The sequence below is a fragment of the Oryctolagus cuniculus genome, chromosome 13 (genome assembly GCF_051225735.1).
Source record: "Oryctolagus cuniculus isolate XC-2025 breed Fujian yellow rabbit chromosome 13, ASM5122573v1, whole genome shotgun sequence".
NCBI classification, from domain to species: Eukaryota; Metazoa; Chordata; class Mammalia; order Lagomorpha; family Leporidae; genus Oryctolagus; species Oryctolagus cuniculus.
Genome location: NC_142879.1, coordinates 90,243,019 through 90,256,630, shown reverse-complemented (window position 1 = coordinate 90,256,630; position 13,612 = coordinate 90,243,019). Strand labels below are relative to the sequence as shown.

At 38.0% G+C, this 13,612-nt stretch overlaps 1 long non-coding RNA gene and 1 pseudogene across 1 annotated transcript; one reads left to right on the top strand and one right to left on the bottom strand.

Moving 5' to 3' along the window:
- Positions 1–5,219: 5,219 nt before the first annotated feature.
- LOC149122733 (uncharacterized) lies at positions 5,220–11,247 on the bottom strand. Its single transcript, XR_016219383.1, has 3 exons — positions 11,198–11,247; positions 8,583–8,718; positions 5,220–5,526 (listed from the first exon to the last, which is right to left on the bottom strand). It is a non-coding gene; the product is annotated as an uncharacterized LOC149122733 (long non-coding RNA).
- LOC149122734 (U6 spliceosomal RNA) lies at positions 5,755–5,822 on the top strand (annotated as a pseudogene).
- Positions 11,248–13,612: the final 2,365 nt, after the last annotated feature.

Here is a 13,612-nt window from a genome sequence, read left to right as displayed (position 1 = left end):
AAATGCAAGAGTCCTTTGTGATATGGCGCTTGTTTTAGTACAAGGAAACCAGCTGTTTCCGGATTCATCCACCCCTCCCAGCTGACTGACTGTGGAATTCTGATTGTATTCACCTGAAAAGAGAGAACATTTATAAGTATATTGGGACTGTGGAACCTGTCATTTACCAATCACATGTTAGACTGAATCATAGACCAAATATAGGGAAGAAATCCTATGCATGTAAACCTTGTGGGAAGTCATTCAGTATTAAATTCTGCCATACCCTCCATCACAGCACTCATATTGTGGAAAACCCTCATGTGTGTAATGATTGTGTGGAAACCACTCACCAGAAGTCAGATCTCATTAGACATCAGAGAATTCACACAGGGTTGAAATCTTACAAATGTAATGACTGTGGGAAGTTCTTTGGCCAGAAGAAAAACCTCATAAATCATCAGAGAATTCACACAGGGTAGAAACCTTATGAATGTAATGACTGTGGAAAAGCCTTTGGCCAGAAGGCAAACCTCCTAAATCATCAGAGAATTCACACAGGTGAGAAACCTTATGAATGCAATGACTATGGAAAATCCTTTGGCCAGAAGGCAAACCTCATAAATCATCAGAGAATTCACAGAGGGGAGAAACCTTATGAATGCAATCATTGTGGAAAAGCCTTTGCTGAGAAATCAAAGCTCACAAAGCATCAGACAATTTGTACTGGGGGAAACCTTATGATTGCAATGACTGTGGAAAAACCTTTGCTGAGAAGTCAAACCTCAGAAAGTATCAGAGCCTTCACACCATGGAGAAAGCTTATGAATGAAATGACTGTGGAAAAGCCTTTGGTTCCATCCTTGCATACCAAGGATAAATCCCACTTGGTCTGGGTGGATGATCTCTCTGATGCATTGTTGGATTCAATTGGCCAGAATCCTGTTGCAGATCTTTGCATGTATGTTCATCAGGGAAATTGGTCTATAATTACTTTCTTTGTTGCACTTTTTTCAAGTTTAGGAATGAAGGTGATGTTGGCTTCATAGAAAGAATTTGGGAGAATCGCCTCTCTCTCAATTGTTTTGAATAACTTGAGAAGAATTGCAGTTAGTGCTTTAAATGTCTGTTAGAATTCAGCAGTGAAGCCTTCCAGTTTTGGGGTTTTCTTGGTAGTGATGGTCTTTATTACTGATATCATTTCCATCTGGTTGTGTGTGTGTTTACGTTTTCTATATCTTTGTTGCTCAATTTAGGTAGGTTTTATGGATGGAAGGATGGTGGAAAGCCTCTTTGCTGTACTTCATAACTCATAAGATATCAGAGTATCCACACAGGGAATTTTCTACTTGACCTTTTTGTGCAAGTTATATCTCATGAAATATTAGAGAATTCACCAAGGGGAGAAATGCATGAATATAATACATGTGAATAGCCTTTGTGGTGCAAATCAGACCTCATCAAACATAAAAGAATTCTCATGGGGAGCAATTTTATGAATGTAATGACTCAGAACCTTTTACCATAATTCAGCCCTCATTGTACATCATCAAATTCATATAGGGAAAAACTCCTTTGAAAGTAAAATCCCTTTAATTAGAAGCCATACCTCATAAGACAACAGGGAATTCATGTGGGAGAGAAACCTTATGGGTGTAATGAGTGTTGGAAAGCTCTGCCCAAATCTCTCCTTATATCAGAATGCACAACATATATATCTAATGAATGAAATAAATGTGAGAAAGTCATTTCACATAGGTAATGCCTCATAATCCATCATGGACTTTGAAGAAGGGAGAGACCTTAACAATATAATGAATGTGGAAGAGCTTTTCTCCAAAATTCATGTAAGTATTGTGACAAAACCTTTTGCTGGAAATCACATCCTATCCAACAGAGACTCATGTAAAGGAGAAAGCTTATAAATATTATTAGAGTCAGAAGTCAATGGTACATCAGAGAATTGACACAGGTGGTTTCTTAGGCGTATACTGATTGTGCAAAAACATTTTCTTTATTTCAGGCTTGTATAGATACAGAATTCACAAAAGGTGATAGTCTTTGCATGCTGTAAATACAATAAAACCTTTAGCCAGAAATTAGACATCAACAGAATTCAGAGAATTCATAAGGAACAAAAGTCTATGCAATGAATTTGGAAAATGTATTTCTGCTATAAATCAGTCTTCAATTCCCATGAATAGACTCACAAATGAGAAAACATGCATGCATAGAAAAGTTTTGTACCATAAATTATCTCTAGATGGTAAACTAATAACTCACACAAAAGAAAAATCATGAGTGTAATGGAATTGGGAAACCCTTTGCTATAAGGCAGATTTCCAGAAAGCTTAGCAAGATTACAGAAAAGTCTCTGAAAATGTAACATGTCTGAAAGATTTGTTGGCATCACAAAGTGGAGGGTAGCTCAAGTGCATGTGTTTTTGTGCCTGGCATCCAAATTGATATCTCTTTTTCTTTGATGAATTCCATGTTTATTTATTTAGCAGATTTAGAGACAAAGGATTCCTGTCCATTGATTTACTACTATATGCCCACAATTGCCATGGTAAGGTATATGGCAAAAACTGAGTGCTGGGGGCTGTGAATCTGATTCATCACTGATAACATTGAAGACATTGGTTCCTGGTTGTTATGCTGCTATTCATGGAAATGTTTCTCTAATTTCATTTTCAAATAGTTCATTGTTAATATAAAGAAATGCTTCTAATTTTTAAAATTTCATTGAAATAATTTGTGATTAATGTGTCCTAGTCATGCATTATTACAGGGTGTAGTGCAATATTTGCACACATTTATGCAGTAAAAAGTGATCAAGCTAAGCAACTACAGTTTTATTAAGTTTTTAAAGAGTTATTTATTTGAAAGACAGAGTTACAGAGAGAAGTAGCAGCAGAGAGAGAGAGAGGTCTTCCTCTGCTGGTTCACTCCCCAGATGGCCACAATGGCCGGAGCTCTGCCAATCTGATGCCAGGAACCAGGAGCTTCTTCCAGATCTCCCACTTGGGTGCAGGGACCCAAGGACTTGGGCCATCTTCTACTGCTTTCCCAGGCCATAGCAGAGAGTTGGATCAGAAGAGGAGCAGCCAGGACTAGAACTGGTACCCACATGGGATGCTGGTGCTTCAGGCCAGGGTGTTAGCCCACTGTGCCACAATGCTGGCCCCCAATAACTACAGTTTCTAATTCTTCTCCATGATTTGAGACTACCAGCTCCTCTCTTTCAGTTCTTTACACAGAACCTAATATGGTTGAATGTAGTCATCTCATTATATTATGGGACACCAGAAGTTCTTTCTGCCTCTTTGATTTTTGATACCTATTATCCAATCCCCCTCTATCCCTAGCTGCTTCCCTTCTCAGCCTCTAGTAATCACAGTTCTGTGTTCAGATCCATTATTTTCTTTCACTTCCACATGTGACAAGGACCAGGTGACATTTGTGTTCCTGCTTCTGGCTTATTTCAATTAATTTAATAATATTTTGTTCTTTTTTTGTATCTAAAAGAGGTTGCCCTGTCCATTGTTTTTCACTGATGGAGAGCTAGATTGGTTTCAAATCCTGGCTGCAGTGAACTGTGCTACAGTGGCTGTGTTATGGGAAAATTGCTGTATCTTTGATATGCTCTCCTCCTTTCATTCTAATAAAATTTCCTTATTCTATATAGCCAAGAGCAAGATAACTCTCACATGGTAGGTCAATTTTTATCTTAGTTTAATTTTTGTTATTTATTTGAAAGAGTTACAATAGAGGTAGAGACACAGAGAGGTCCTCCATTAGCTGGTTCGCTCTACAGATGACTACAAAGGCCAGAGTTATGCCATTCTGAAACCTGGAGACAGGAGCTTCCTCTGGGTCTCCCACATGGGTGCATGGGCCCAAGGACTTGGGCCATCTTCTACTGCTATCCCAGGAGATTGCAGAGAGCTGGATTGGAAGAAGAGCAGCTGGAACTAGAACTGGCACCCAAATGGGATGCTGGCCCCTCAGGCCAGGGCTTTAACTCACTGCACAACAGCGCCGGCCCCAATTTTTATCCTCTTTAAGGAATGACCATACTGTTCTGCATAACATCTGTACTAACTTGTGTTTTCACCCACCATATATGATGGTTTTCTTTTCCCATGTGCTCTCTAGCATTTGCTATTTTTTATCAGTTTGGCATAAAAATGATATAGTATTGTTCATGTTTTTGTGTATTTTGAAATCAGTTAATTTGTTTATTAAATCTTTGTTGATTTGAAAGGTGGATTTAGAGAGAGAGGGAAAGACATAGATAGCTTTCATCTGCTGGCTCACACCCCAGAGAGTTTCAACAGTTGAGCCTGGGGCATGCTGGAGTCAGGAGCTTCATCCAAGTCTCCCACATGAGTGGCAAGGACCTGAGTCCTTCGTCCATCTTCTGCTGGTTTCCCAGGTGTTTAGCAGTGAGCTAAATTGGAAGTGCAGATTCCTAAACTCAAAGTGGAACTCAGATGTTATGCTGGCCTCACAGATTGCAGCTTTCCTCACTTGGCCACAATGCCAGCCCCTCTATCAATTTAATTCCTCAAAAATAGCTCAGTAATGTTGGCATCTATCTCATTTTGTTTTTTCTCTGTTATTATTCAACTTATTGATGTCTTATTTTTGTTCACATTATTCCTCTCAATTGCTCTACCTGAGGTGAGTAGGGCTGCTGTGTTGCTTAAATGAAGTGTATGCTTTAGATTACTCATTTACTGAGTGCATGTCATTCACATAGCACTTCACTGAAGTTCTACTATGTCCCAAATCCTCTTCTAGGCACAGAATTTAGACCACTTTTCTCTTAGGCCTAGATCTTGCCTTTAACATACTACTAGGAATTTAGTAGCTCATGAAATCTGCAGACTGCATAAATGAATGAATATTTTGAGGGCTGTGCTTTTGTGGAGGAACTTCATAGGAGACCGAAGGAATAAAATAAATCAAAGTATCCACAGTATATAGAATGTATACTATTTTACAAGTCACAGAGAAGAGGAAGAAGAAGGAAAGTAGTAAGACTAGAAAGTTTGTGGCAAGACTAACAGGCGCTGGTCAAGAACTTAATAAGCACATTAGGAAAGCAGTAAGGTTTCTTTTTTTTTTTTGAGGAAAAGTTTTTTTTTCTAGTGATGAAATTGGCTACAGAACATTATGAAAGTTTAAAAATACAAAGAGAAATTGTCTATAATTAATAGATTCAAAATTTGACAATCAGTGAATATCATTATTAGTCATTACCAACAATAGTTATTGATTTGAAAGGCAGAGTGACAGGAAGAGGGAACCACTGTTTCACTCCCCAGACACTTGCAATAGCCAAAGCTTGACCAAGCCAAAACCAGGAACTGGGAATTCATTCTGGATGTCCCATTTGGGTGTAGGGACCCAAGCACTTCTGCCATCCTCCATCTCCTCCCAGGGTGCACACTAGCAGAAACTTGCCTCAAAGCAGAGAAGCTACCACTCAAGCCAGGCATTTGTATATGGGATGTGGGTGTGTGGTGGTGATAGCAAGCCCTCATAGATAAAAAAAAAAAAAAGACAAAGTTATTTCTATGCCAAGGAAATTACTCTGTAGTCTTTCTCTTATAAACTACGTATTGCTGAACCTAGATAATTTTTCCTTTATTTAACAATGACATGAAAATGTCAGTTGAGTTGGCTTTCCTGAAGACCTTGTTTCTTGAATATTAGTGGCTAGCTGAGATAAATTCTTTTCATCTCTTTCTCGCTTCGGCAGCACATGTGCTCGCTTCGGCAGCACATATACTAAAATTGGAAAGATACAGAGAAGATTAGCATGCCCCTGCGCAGTAAGGTTTCTTTACCTCCCTGTAGACTCTGCTCTCCAGAGGTGAACAGGGTCCTCTAAACCCACTTGCTGCACACACAAACACCTGAGTGTTGTATTCTCCCACAGGTGTTGGAGACTGATATGGTGCTCTGATTTATATTTACATAATGGCTAGTGACATCGGGCATATTCACATGTTTTGACCATTTACATTTCTTCTGAGAAATGTCTCTTCAGATCCTTGCCTGTTTCTTCACTGTATTTTTTGGAGTTTTTCCAATTCATGTAAATGTTCTGGAAATCTGTAAACATTCAGAGTTTTAATTTTTCCTGCCATCTGTTCATTGTATCTACACTCTGATGTTTACTTTGTTGTGAAGAAGTATCTTAGTTGGATATACTCAAATGTCTCTGTTTTTATTTTTGTGACTATTGCTATTGGAATCTTACCGAAAAGCTATTGTGTGTTGACAATGTTTAGAGTTTCCCTATGTTTACTTGGGTTTGGGTCTCATGATTACATTTTAATTCACTGTGAGTTCACTTTCACATAGTGTAAGAGATGTTGGAGTCTATTTTCAGGCTTCTACATATGGATAATCAGGTTCCTCTGCACCACTTGTGAAAGAGATTCTTCTTTCTCCAGTTCATTTTAGTTCCTTTGTTAAATATGAGTTGCTGGTAGAAATTTGGGTTTATTTCTATGCTACCAAGTCTTTTCCAGTGAACTATGTGTCTGTTATTATATCAGTGCTAACACTTCTTCTTTTTTTTTTTTTTTTTTTTTTTTTGCAGTTTATTTATTTGAAAGGCAGAGTTACAGAGAGGTAGAGGCAGAGAGAGAGAGAGGTCTTCCATCCACTGGTTTACTCCCCAAATGGCCACAATGGCCGGAGCTCTGTTGATCTGAATCCAAGTGTCAGGAGCTTCTTCCAGGTCTCTATGTAGGTGCAGGGGCCCAAAGACTTTGGCCATTTTCTACTTTTTTCTCAGGCTATACCAGAGAGGGGTATAAGAAGTGGAGCAGCTGGGAAACATACTGGCACCCATATGAGATGCCGGCACTGCAGACGGTGACTTTACCTGCTTTGTCATAGTGCTGACCCCTGTAATATGTCTTAAAATATGGTGTGATGTCTCCAGCTTTTTTTTTTTGCTTTATAATATTGCTTTAGATGTTAAGCATCTCTCATGTTTCTATGTGAATTTTAGCATCATTTTTTCTAGCTCTGAGAACATCGTTGGTATGTTGATTGGGATTGCATTGAATTTGCAAATTGCTTTTGGTAGTATGGATATTTTGGTATTATTCTTCCCATTCACAAACATAAGTTTTCTGTGAAACTGTCAAAAAGCCTTGACAAAAATTGGACTTTATTACACAAAAATTCATCACTTTTTGGGATCATTTAAATCCATAATTTTGCACTAATATTTGATAAATAATTAAAGACTTTGAGCATTTTAGTAGGAGAAATTAAAATATTTATCAATTTATTCAAATATTGTTTAGATGTGATATTCAAATATTGTTTAGAGCCATTGTCTGTATTCCCTCTAAATTAGGATCTTTTTGCTTTTTGCCTGTTAAACTTGTCCCTTGACTCAACAACCCTTTTTAATGTAATATAAACTGAAAATGTCATTTCATAAGCTAAAAAAAAGACAAAGAAGGAAAAAGAAGGGAGGGAGGTTGAGTATATAATTATGTTCTCCGAATTTTTTCTATAAACCATATTGAATCATTTAAAAGCTAATTAAAATTAAACTCAAAATTGGACCATTATGACCAATATTTAAAACAAGTGATTAAAAACTGTAGATGTCTTCAATTTTGATTATCATTCTTCTTTAGAATATCTGAAAGAAATCCGGTGTCTCACTTTAAAATATACCAGTGTGTTAGAATTCAGTATTAAATGACTTTGTTTAAAAGTGTTATTTAATCTATTGCTTTAAGTAGTAATACTATGGCCATTGTAAAACAAAATCCTTATCATTTTTCATAAAACAGAAAGGGCCTTTAAAACATCATCACTAAAAATATTAAGAGACCTAAAATATAACATTCTTAACACCCAAGTGATACCATTCAAAATTTTCAAATATGCAGGTATAGTTCATGTCAAGTAACTAAATAATTGTTAAGTGTATATATGGAATAGCTTCTATAAATTCTTTTGGCAAGGGCTGGCACTGTGGCATAGTGGGTGAGGCTGCCACCTGCAGTGCTGGTATTCCATAGGGGCATCAGTTCAAGACCTGGCTGCTCCACTTCCTATCCAGCTCTCTGCTATGGCCTGGGAAAGCATTATAAAATGGTGCAAGTCCTTGGGCCCCTGCACCTGCATAGGAGACCAGGAAGAGGCTCCTGGCTCCTGCCTTCCAGTCAGCACAGCTCCAGCCATGGAGGCCAACTGTGGAGTGAACCAGTGAATGGAAGACCACTCTCTCTGCCTGTCCTTCTCTCTCTGTGTAATTCTGACTTTCAAATAATATAAATAAATCTTTAAAAAATTCTTTTGGCAAATAGATGAAGCTATTTGTTATACATTTCAAATAAATAGCAAACATACTAGAAAAATATATTGAATAAAATTTAAGCAACTCATAACTATACACAGAAATTTCTCACCATAACAACAGCAACCACTAAATTTCCAAATTCAATTTTCCACAACTTAGAATCTTTAACTCCAGGAGTACAAAATTGACAGAACAGTGGCCTATGTATCAGGATACCTAATGCTAATACAGAATTATCCCTGCCACAACTTACCTATGTGACCTTGAACAGTTCACTTTACTTCTCTGGGCTTGGCATTTAGCATCCTCATGTGATAAAGGAGGCTTGGATAAGATCAGTTGTACTCTATCTTGAGACTTCAATGATCTCTCAGTTTCCAAACAGGCACCTTAAGGGAAAGTAAACCTTTAGATCAAAGCTTACATTTTTAAATATAAATATATTTTAAACTGTTTCTACAACTAGTACAAAACAACACATTCAAATGTGTACCATGCCACTTTTCAATATTTGGGAATAATTAATGCATCATTTTAGAGCATTGTCTTGAGGCCAGTGCTGTGGTGTAGCTAGTAAAGCCACTGCATGCAGTGGGGGCATCCCATATGGAGGCCGGTTCAAGTCCAGGCTGCTCCACTTTCCATTCAGCTGTCTGCTTTAGCCTGGGAGAGCAGTAGGAAGTTGGCCCAAGTCCTTGGGCCCCTGAATCTGCATGGGAGACCCTGAAGAGGTCCTGGCTCCTGGTTTCAGATTGGCATATCTCTGACCTTTTAGGCCATCTGGGGAGTGAACCAGCAGATGGAGGACCTCTCTCTCTCTCTCTCTTCCTCTTGTTCAATATCTGTGTAACTAAGACTTCCAAATAAATAAATAAATAAATCTTTTAAAAAATCAAAAGAATATTGTCTGGCACACAGTGAACCACTAAGTACAAGATATTATTAGTAATATTAGATTGAAATATTGAAATAAACTAGGCAATAAGCCTTAAGATGCAAATTAATACCAAGAAATATAATCTCAAATTTCTGTGTTCAACAATGTAGTCTCTTTTCACTACTAACTTTATACTAAATAAGATATTTTGATATTTTGTTAAGAGTAAATTTATCGGGGGCCAGCGCCATGGCTCACTTGGTTAATTCTCCACCTGTGGTGCTGGTATCCCATATGGGCAAAGTGTTCTAGTCCTGGTTGCTCCTCTTTCAGTCCAGCTTTCTGCTATGGCCCGGGAAGGCAGTGGAGGATGGCCCAAGTGCTTGGGCCCTGCACCCAGATGGGAGACCAGGAGAAAGCACCTGACTCCTGGCTTTGGATGGGCACAGCTCCAACTGTGGCAGCCATTTGGGGACTGAACCAATGGAAGGAAGACCTTTCTGATTTCTCACTGTCTATAACTCTACCTGTCAAATAAAAAAATTATTAGTTTTTCATAAAAACTGCAGTATTGAAAAAGTTCTAAAATCCCTCTAATTCTAAATGTCTGTGACTGCTAACTCATTAGCACATATTGCATTCTTTACATCTGGGTAATCATGACAATTCACTTTTAAATGATTAACAGATCTGCTGTTATATATAAATACATGCTTTTCCGAAAATCATACAATAAGCAGGCTACATACTTTACTTCAAGTAAAACTGCCATATCCAGTCCTACAATTGTAAATAAGACCGTTTCAATTGTTCAGCATTATCAATTATAAATTCCAATCGTGTAGCAATACTCATAAGAATTTAGGGGGCCGATGCTGTGGAGTAGCAAGTAAAGCTGTGGCTTGCAGTGCGGACATCCCACATGGGTGCCAGTTCAAGTCCTGGCTACTCAAATTACTATCCATCTTTTTAGGCAAGTAAGACTTACTATCCAGCAGTAGAGGATGGCCCAGGCCCTTGGGCTCCTGCACCTGCATAGGAGACCCAAAAGAAGCTGCTGGCTCCTGGCTTTGGATTGGCAGAGCTCCAGCCATTGTGGCCAAATGGGGAGTGAACCAGCAGTTGGAAGACTGCTCTCTCTCTCTCTCCTTCTCTGTGTAACTCTGACTTTCAATAAAATAAATGAATCTTTTTTTAAAAGGATGAAATAAAAAGGAAGATGAAGATTACAAAATTGTTTAACATTTTTTTAATAAATATAAATTTCCAAAGTACAGCTTTTGGATTACAGTGGCTTCCCCTCCCCCAAAACATCCCTCCCACCCATAATCCTCCTATTTCCTGCTTCCTCTCCCATCCCAGAAGATTACAAAATTGTATGAAAGACATTTGTACAGTAAACAAATATACCGATTTCTAATGCAATATTAGAATACTTGAAGCAGGAAGGCTAAGTACTTCTTTGCCAAAATAACATGTTTTGTCCAGTGTAAAACCCATTTGCCATCCCAATACACAAAGGGATTTGGGGCAAGAAGGAAAAAAGAAGTCCACACATGCAGAAATTTTAAGCAAAACAAAATAGAGAATGTATTTAGTTTCATGTAAATCACATGAGAATTAATAGTATTCTACCAATTTGCAACAAATATTTTTAACTTTAATGAATGAATGAATTTTCAGTTACATAGCAGAAAACTTCTACTCTCTCCCATAAAACTGAAAGAGAAACTTTTTAAAAGTAAAAACTGATGAAAGAATTCTGCAATACATGTTAATGTTAAGCAGCCCAGCAGAGTTTATTTAGAAATACAAACACACACACAGAAAATAAATACATTAAAATCTTACTGAATAGTCCAGTAATAGTTCAGGATCCAATATGTGTGCAAAAGATTCTGGATTTCCCAGTCACTTTGTATAGGAAATGATGTGCTTTGCTATGTAGCATGTAACTTTAGATTCCTGAACACCTCCACTTTGCTTCTTACCCTGAGTCCCAGCAAATACAGGAACACAGCTGTTGAGTCATTCATTTTCTGGATTTGGGAATATCAAAGAATTAATGAGTATAGAAAGTTGTACAGCAAAGACCAAGAATATCCAAGGGAGGTCAGGAAAATCAATTGAACAAGTCAAACTACTATGAATGTATACTGAATGCTCTGTTTTTAATATGTCTTACTTACCTAAAAAGACATGAGGGCTATTGCTCTCTCTCTTAATACAACTAAGGAGAAGATATCACCAATGCTCAAGAAAAATGAATACACAGCAGAGCTAATACAAAATCCCAAAATTCCAAAATAGAAAAACTGGATATTCACTCCTTACACACACCCTGAAGTGGCAATGAAGTAGAACAAATCTAAAATTAGAAAAAATACTTTTTTTAAAAGATTTATTTATTTATTTGAAAGTCAGAGTTACACAGAGAGAGGCAGAGAAGAGAGAGGGGTCTTCCATCCACTGGTTCTCTCCCCAGTTGGCTGCAATGGCCAGAGTTGTGCCAATCCAAAGCCAGGAGCAAGGAGCTTCTTCCAGGTCTCCCACATGGGTGCAGGGGCCCAGGACTTGGGCCATCTTCTACTGCTTTCCCAGGCTATAGCAGAGATCTGGATCCATATGAGCTGCCAGCACTGCAAGTGGTGGCTCTACCCACTATGCCACACCACTGGCCCCGAAAATTCTTGTCAAATTAAGAACATTTAACCTTTGTTTTAGAATGCATTATTAAAATATCTAAACTGTGGGAATACATAATTTCTTTCTTTAGAAATCAGAAGAGAAAAAGAACACTTCAAGCCTACTGTGACACCACACAGAAGGAATGGAGAATCATGACCTCAATTAGCCTAGGGACAGAATAAAAGGGAGGGAAATAGGAACAACAGAATTAAGATGAATAAGCTTTGACAGCTGAGGGAATCTGAATGTAAAGAAAAGGCATGCAGTTAACTGAAACAATAGAGATAAGTCTGAGAGGAAAAAACATTGTTAAGTCATATTAATGGGGCCAGAGCTGTGACTTAGTAAAGTAAAAAAAATCTAAAATTTGTTTTTAAATTATATAATTAAAAAAGATTAAAAAAAGATGTTCAATCTTAAGTCTCTACAGCATAAGATATACATCAATTTTCCCAGGTTCTATTTGCATTTATTAACAAAGTTTCATGGGTATAATCACTAAAGTGGCTCCAATAAGTCTTTTTATAAAAATTATTTTTTATTTTGACAGGCAGAGTGGACAGTGAGAGAGAGAAACAGAGAGAAAGGTCTTCCTTTTTCTGTTGGTTTATCCCCTAGTGACCGCTGCCACCAGTGTGCTGTGGCTGGCACATGGCGCTGATCCAAAGCCAGGAGCCAAGTGCTTCCTCCTGGTCTCCCATGCAGGTACGGGGCCCAAGCACTTTGGCCATCCTCCATTGCACTCCTGGGCCATAGCAGAGAGCTGGACTGGAAGAGGAGCAACTGGGACAGAATCTGGCTCTCCCAGCAGGACTAGAACTTGGTGTGCCTGCACCACAGGTGGAGGATTAGCTTATTGAGCCATGGCGCCTGCCTCCAATAAGTCTTAACCTGGGATGCAACTAAATTTAACAGGGATACTCAATAGGAATTTTAGAAGAATTCCAAAATATGTATCAGAATAAAAATAAATACTTTACTTGGTACATCTCATTTTAACTATACTATTGTCTAAATTTCCAAATGTCAGATGTACTAAAAAAATCCCCAAAGCAGCAGAGTTGGTCCGACATGATGAGGAATAAAATAAAGAAAATGAGAATTCGCAGATCCCAGATTAAAATAACCAAGAAGGCCCAATAAAAGAAAACTCAATGTCTTCATACACTAACATTTATTACCTCAGATTTATTTAACAAAAAGGTGATTATTCCAGCTACATCTCATTAGGTAGCCCAATTTTACCTGCTAAATCCATTTAAAAAAAGCACCTCATGATATATTACTAAAATCATATTGCTATATGCCATCCACCATGTCCACTGTACCTTATACCTAATGTTAACAGATCTGATGAAAATCAGTAGATAAATGATGTGTCTTAACCAAGTGTGGGAAATGTCTTTTGTTCAACGTTTTTCCAAAAACCCCTCAGTCTCAGTTTGCCTTCACCTTGAAAAGATACTTCTGAGGTTTACTAATCAGTCCAGCTTCTTCGGGCCTCCCTCCAATGAAAGGGGCTAAAATCCATCAAAATAAACTCTAGGCACTGTCCTTGTGCTCCCTGTGACTTTTTCACTCTAGGGGCTCACAAACCTTCTAAATTCTTTAGATCACCTGTGATGTCCATTAGTTCTCAAAGACTATGATGCAAGTAATTTCCCCTCTTGGAACCTTGTTATTAACTGTGCTGTATGAGAAATGAAGTCTCCTACACA